Genomic DNA, 7,775 nt, shown 5'->3' on the forward strand with positions numbered 1-7,775 from the left:
TAATAGAAACCACGACAATCAAATGATACCATAAAACTGGTGCAACATAAAAACTGCCCAATGTGTAACAGACTCAGTGATGGGCACACCTCTGCAGGAAATGGTGCTATAAACATGCAACAGCAGAATGTGGTTTGTTTTGTGTAAATTAAATCCAAATTCACATTTTAGCTGCAGTGTTAATATGTAGTTGTTATTCATTGCTCCTGTCCGTGTAAAACTTCAGAACTCATTTATTTTATTTTGGTAAAATACTCAACATGACTTAATTAATACCATGTTCCATCTGTCGTGTTTTGTTTGTGGGCAGAGGAGATGCAATACAAAACATGTTTAATGCTATTTTAAAATGCTGAGGCATGTAAAACGACTGATAAAACTGATCAAATGCTACTATTCCAGTTAGAGAGGTTATACGCAACACATGTTAGAACCAAGGTGAGTAGGCACACGAGTCAGTACATGAGCACAGCTCATAAACGGTACTGGAGATAACACCAGAGAGCCAAAACACCAGTAACTGGTTGATACAGCTGCACACGAGACGGTAACACTAGGGACAGCAACTGGACAGCCTACGAGTCAGTTTCCTGCACGCTGATCATGTTCACCAGGAACCCAAAGGGAATGTAGAAGAAAACACTGCAGGCCAACTCCCAAAGTTACCATCAGGTGTTCTTCACAGGCCTCAACCTCTTAATCCAGCTTATCATTAGGAGCAGATACAGGACAGATTCCACAGTGGAGCGAACGCAAGCCACCTCCTGTGCATGCATAAAGCTGCATGCATGACACTGACTCACTAATCTACCTCACTCAGATCTACAGAGAAGAGTGGATGTGAAGTCAAATGGTTACAAAGGTGATGCAGAGACATGGAGCTGCAACGAGGCATAATAATAGATTTATAAAACAACTACATGGACAAAAGGTCAGCAGGACTTTAATAGAAGGCAGCCACAGCCAAAAACCTGCAGAAGGTAAGCAGGACTAATGAGCTGGTCTTAGTGGCTAGAAAAGGCCTAGTTGCAGACTATGCAAAGGTGCCTGGAGACTATCCAACACATAGTAGAAGGTTTAAGTTGGGACTGCGTACACTGAGAGGTACAACCATGTGGTAGGGATAGTGTACAGGAAAATCTGTGCATGGCATGGACTACAAGTCCCCAAGTCCCGATGGAAGACACCAAACTTCTACATATATTTTTTATTGGAACCTTTGAGGAACCAAAGAAATATAAAAAACCGTGTAAAGTTAAAAAGTGGGGACATGAGTCAGAAAGTGTCTAGTACAGTTAGAGCTTGGTATAAGAATGAACCCACCTTGTACCAGTATAAGCTCATGCTGCTGGTGTAATGCTATGGGGGATATTTTCTTGGCACATTCTTGGACCCCTGGTACTTCAGCTGAAACATTGCTTATAATCACAGCCTTACTGAGTTTGCTGCTGACATGTCAATATGGACAACATATTATTGTTTACGTTACGTGAATTTCTACAATGGCGGATAAAATACTGTTGCTGTTGATCTGACCATCTGCAGTTTCTACATAGACACACACAGAAGCTGTGTCCCAAAGCGTCGGCTGCATCCTCCCAGGGTGCATCTGTAGACCGATTACGTCACAGCAACGCGATGAAGGCTGTCCCAATTCGTAGACTCCTCCGAATCTGGCGAACAAACGCGTCCTCCTTTTCACCAGATTTGGAGGATGGAGGTCCTTCGTGTCCCACCATTTCCCAGAATTCATAGCGCGGCTCAGCCCATTCCAGTTTCCAACAATGGCGGCAGCTACTAAGTTTTAATATTATTCTTATTCCTCTTTCTGGGTCACAAAATAAAGTTTTAACATATTTCCAGGCGAGAATGTAGCTGTAAACCTCAAATATCTGCTCGGTTTATCAAGATATCGCATATTTGCAAAAGCGCTCCGACGTTTTCGGAGACGTCTGTCCACCCGCTCGTCCACCCGGGTCAATAACAGCGGACTCCCGGCTTCATTGTCTTCAAACCCCCTGCGCTCTTTCACTACTCGGGTTAAACATGATATATAAGTCACTCTGATAACTTTTATTATTGTTACTGTTGGGCTTTTTTCAGTGTTTTATTTGTTCCTGAGTAAATCGGTTTGGCTGAGATTAAAGTTATTAGATTAGATTAGATAAAACTTTATTAATCCTCCGGGGTTTTCACACAGCTGAATAAACGTCAAACAGAAAACTGATTAAACAGAAGTGTGAGACGGTCGAGCGTTTACTCCACTGTCCTGTAATATTTTAGTTAGCAAGGAGCAGACGGCCGAGTTTGTTAAACTCCACCGAGACAGCGGTGACGCAGATCTGAAGGCAAGACCGTCCCATTTCACAGCCTCGCACTTCTGGTCTTCTCGGTCTTCGGAGGACCCGGCCCACGTAGACCACGAAGGCCGGGTCCTCTGAAGGATGCAGCCGACGTTTTGGGACACAGCTAGTTACTGCGATAGATGACATCAGCTAAGTAGCCAACTATCACAGATGTTTTAAGGCTGTCAAAGCCCTCACTACACACTTTATAGAGTTCTCTCACACAGGCATGAACATTTTCACTTTTCTCTCGTTTAAACTCTCAAAGTTCAAACTTTCGTAGAAAAATAAGTCCACTGTTACAGAATGAAACCAAAGGCAGGTGACAACGTTTCATCGACATTGTTGAGTTTGTTGGGGAGAAACTTACAAACACACAGTGCAGCACTTCAGAGTCACACTGCTAGGATCGAAGATTAGTTTAAATTTGACAAGCTGAATGCACTCTGTACTGTACAGGAGACACGGCTTGACAATGATCTACAGCCAATCAGGACGCAGAACACAATGCGCAGTAAAAACCACGTTATAGCGAGGGACCGCTGTACACGTGGCTGGGATTTTAGTTTTAAATGAAAACATAACATCTCTGCTTTGCATTCATAGCCTAAGCATGTGTGATTTAGCTGATCTCAGGTCAGTCATTAATTCCACTTACAATATCAATGAATTAATACAGATACCACATTTTACACTGAAATATGAAATATGAGGGTTCGCATTTAGAAAAGTGCTTTTCTGATTTTTGTCACTAATCCCTGTTTCTTAGTGTTTGTTGGGATTATCGAGGCCCAAATTCAATACAGTTCAAGAAAGCAGGCAAATACAGAGGACAGCTCACTAAGAACACGTCTCCATCAGTTCAAACCTGATGAACTGCTCCACTGTTACTGTGTCGCTGCAGGTTTCAGCACGGTGTCATGTGTAACTGCAGCACGTGTTGTCAAATTAATAAAGGTATTTTCTTACTTTTCAGAGCGTTGAGCTCTTTAGGCCATTGTAGGGTTTGATGTTACCACTTTGCAATCTGATTACTGTAGGAAGTCACTCCAGCCTGCTCAGAAGTCACACTCCACATTAAGCTGTGACTGATCAGGCAAATTCATGTGACTTTTAAGACTCTTAGTCTCTCCCCCTTTGCTCTATCTCCTGGGTTCATTCTTATCTCCCTGGCCAAGAAGGGGAAACGATAATTACTATCATAATTATTTCTAAAATGATTTTTCCCCTCTGTTTTAACAATAATCACCTAACTGAGCGATGGCAGAGGGCGTGTGGGGTTGAAGGGAGAGCCATCTGAAATCCCATTTTTTCTAATCCGCCCTGCGTCGGAAAGATAATAAGGCAGCAGCACCCGCAGTCAGATGTCATCAGTGCGTGACGACAGTGACGCCCATCATGGCATCACGCACAAGTTTACACTGCTGCTGTATGCAGATGTGGCTCCCGCTCTCCATATTAGCACGTTTAAAGACCTCTAACAGGAGAAGAGCGTCCAGCTTGGATTTAAAACTTCAGCCAGTTATATGCAGTCAAATCACTGGCCGACAGACTGAGGGGAGACTGGATTAGTTTCATTCAGAGCTAAACTGTACTTTAATCAGCAGGACTAGATTGTGTTTAAATTCAGTTGATGATAACGATTTGATATTTGTGTCAGGTTAAGTCAAGCTTAGCCTCTCCACCAGGAAACAGACAACCCAGCCACGGTTAGGGTTTAGTCAACATCCATTTATTTCATCCTTGTCTGTTTGTTCCCACAGTGTCAGCATATAAACTGCACTGCAAAACGGTTTGGGTTCAAGGCTAAGATGTGAACCAGGATTTACGTCTGTTATTATAAATCAAATGCTATATTTAGCATTATTTCAGGATAACAGCATTAAGATCACGACCAGGGTTTGGAGGACTGTCAGCTCTACCTTGGTGCTACAAGCAAAGCTTGGAGACCAGATCAGGTGAACATTTTAACCAGCGCACCAGGATTTAGGCTCAGTTGCATTTTGTCGCCGTGCTGAAAAGTATTTGAGAAACAGGAAGCTGCTGTCTTTAACATGCACTCTCTGTATGTTGGCCATCATTTGGAGCAGTCTGAATCACAGGCTGATACTGGCTCTTTGGTATCTGTGTGTCTCTGCATTTCTGATGGAAAGGTAAAAAGTGAAGAAGAGAGGAGAGAAACATGCTTCAACCTGCAGAGTGCTCTGCAGCTCGCCTGTTAGCGTCACGTGTGTGGGAAGATCAGAAATATAGAAACCAGCCAATCGGAGCTAAGTCGCACAGCATGTAAATAACTGCACATATCAGACCTTAGGCTAACCTGTTTATAGTTTGTGTGTCTGGAAAAACTGTTGGCTGGTTTCTAGCTAACAGATTTGGTGTACACAGGACCAGATGTGTGACTAACCATAGTGCTTCTAACATGGGCAAACCACCCTAACCCTACCCCTGACCCTAAACATGCACACCAGCGGGCTCTGAGTTACACATCAGCTCTGTTTAGTGTTTCAATCTGATGTTGGTTTGAAAACCATATAAAACTAATCTCAGCTTCTGGTAAACTGGATTGTTTGGTCAGCAGATTGCAGAAATGCATTTGTGTGTGTAAACATTACAAAATGACTGGGTGCAGCATGCAGTCACAGTCATGCTTAATAATGACAGAGTGAGGGCTCATCTTACCTTTGAGATCCAGACACTCCAAGCTGCCACCTACATGCACGCCCTGCTGACAGACACAGAGGAAGAAGCTGGAGACGTGACAAAGAATGCGCGCGCACACACACACACACACACACACACACACACACACACACACACACACCCTCCCCGGCCTTTTTCCGTACGGCCTCGCCATCCACGCCACGCTATGCTGGCGTGATCGGGGAGCTTATTGGATGCCACAGTATGAATTATGAATTTCACACAGTTTACCGCCACCGTTGATGGTGACACAGCGTCCTAATTAACCAGTGTATAATAATTAGAAACAGCTGGTCATCAGTTGATGTGTTCATTTTCAGAGCCAGTGTTCCACATACATCTAATTTGACTGCATCAATCACTGGAGGTGGCAGATTTGTGCAGCGAGTGGAAAACACACTTTTTTATTTTTGCCCTGACAAGCAAAACAAGGAACAGGAACAGCGACTGTGGATTGATGAACATCGCTTACAGGAGGTCGTTCAGGGTAATGTGTACCTCAGGTCTCTGTTGTTTCAAAGACCAGAGATGGTTTGTATCAGTCACGTGTCGGTCTGATTGTTTCCTGGCAGATATCTCACCTTCTTTTGTTTATTTTTGCTTTAAAAATGTCTCATTTCGGCAAAATGAATATCTGCAAAAAATATTACATAGTGGAGGCTTTAATGATGGCCCCACATCCACCAGGGGGCCCCAAACGTGAGCAAATTAAAAATGTGCATCGTCTTTGGTCCCCTCAGCTCATTTGTGCTGTTAACTGGAAGGAGGCTGCACAGAGCCCAGTGTTTAGCTGATTTTCATCAACAAAAAGCAGTGCGGGGTGCCCAGTTGTGCTCAAGGCCCCGTAAAGCCTTGCCCAGCCCCTGTCACCTCTCTCTACCCACGTGTCAGTCAAAGGCTTCCTGACTAACCCCCCTCTCTCTGCGTCGACTCCTCTCTGCTGGCTCGCTGAATTGCCACCTTCTTCTCTTTTCCAAGCGGCGCCTCGTTTCCTTTCTCGTTGCTAAATACGATTCATTGTTCAAAGAGACACGTGGAGCACAAAAGGACTTGGAAGGCTTTCCTCGCCTCTACTGCCGCACAGAAGAGAGCAAGGCGGGAGACAAAGGACGCCAGCCATAATGTGCTCCCGTTGAAGGAATTAGGCAGATCAATGGGACATGAACGGCGCTGTTTGTGTGTGCGAGAGGCTGGTGTGTAATTGTAGAGGTGGCTGAATTTATCCCTGGAATTATCTTAACTGAGACGCTCACACTCGAGAACAAACGTGTTTACAGACACATACATACTAATGTTACACACACATGTATGTGCTGCACGTGCTGTTCAGGTAGAAGAGCATCTTACTGAGCCAGACGTGCCTGAGTTGTAGCATCATATATATATATTAGAAACACCAAACCAACAGGATTCGTGGGCGTGTTTGACATTTTTCTCAAGCGCTTTTATCCATTTTAAGCATCTTGTTTTTTGGACAACGATTAGGGTCCTTTGATTATATTAAAAGAATAAAATGACCCCTCCCCCATCACTCACATGTTGGTTGTTTTTTTTGCTGCCTGCAGCCAACAATAAAGGTAAAAAGCATCAAGACAAAATCTGAGAAAGAAAAAACCGGCAGCTACAGAGTCCACATGCTGTGTGCTTCTTTATGCATGAGCCAAAACATCTGGATTCTTATGTATTCGTTAGTGCTGTCAAAATTATCGCGTTAATTGTTAAGATCAACGCGAAATGTTTAATGCATTAAAAAAATTTAACGCTGATTTTGTTTTTTTATTAATTTCCTGTAATCTAAGACCTTTAAATTCATGAGCACCTCTGGAGGAGGGGGCAACAGTGTGCTATGCTGGCGTTTGGCCTGACAGAAATGATTAGAAGAAGAAGAAGAAGTGACACCATGCTACTATCTAGCTAACACTAGCTAACACACGTAAGCATGGACGAGGGCGGACTTTTGGGTGGAAAGTTTCTCTTTAAGAAGTTGCCTGATGGCTTGTTGGACAAAACGAGAGTAAGATGCACAATTTGCAACGCTGAATTCAAGTACCACAGAAGCAGTTCATCACTGGCGTATCACCTGAGAGCAAAACACCCAACTGAATCCACCTCTACGGGACCTCGCCAGTCTACGCTTCAGGAGTATGGTGCTTGTGGACGAATAACAAAAAATGTGAGAGAAAAGGTAACCAATTCCTTGGTTGTTTGGATAGCTAAAAACTGCCGACCAGTTAGCATAGTAGAAGATGATGGACTGAGAGAAGTCATTCGTGCTGCATCAGGAGATGAGTGTTACAATCTGCCCTCGAGAGGAACCATTGTGTCGAGACTGCACACTTTGTATGGGGACCAGAGGGCTCAGCAGTCCAGCAAGCTTGTGCAAGTAAGGAATGTCGCTCTCACCGGAGACCACTGGACTTCGGTGAACAACGATAATTACTTAAAATATAAAGAATAAAAAAATGTAATTGGAGCCAGGCTATTAATAAAGTAATTGAGATTAATCGCAATTAATAACAGAAAATTGTGAGATTAGTTAGTTAATTTTTTTAATCTATTGACAGCACTAGTATTCGTATGTTACTGTCTCCTACTTCCGTCTTTCACCTTAAACTTGGATGACAGGTTATAAACCTTGTTCTATAAAAACTGCAGCTACTTACAGCTGCTCCTTTTCACTGATTTGTTTGATGTTTTTGAGCTTTTTTTAAATAAAACTGTTATGTA

The sequence above is a fragment of the Rhamphochromis longiceps genome, linkage group LG19 (assembly GCF_057381845.1).
Source record: "Rhamphochromis longiceps isolate RC_006_pf linkage group LG19, R_longiceps_female_GT1.1, whole genome shotgun sequence".
Taxonomy (NCBI): domain Eukaryota; kingdom Metazoa; phylum Chordata; class Actinopteri; order Cichliformes; family Cichlidae; genus Rhamphochromis; species Rhamphochromis longiceps.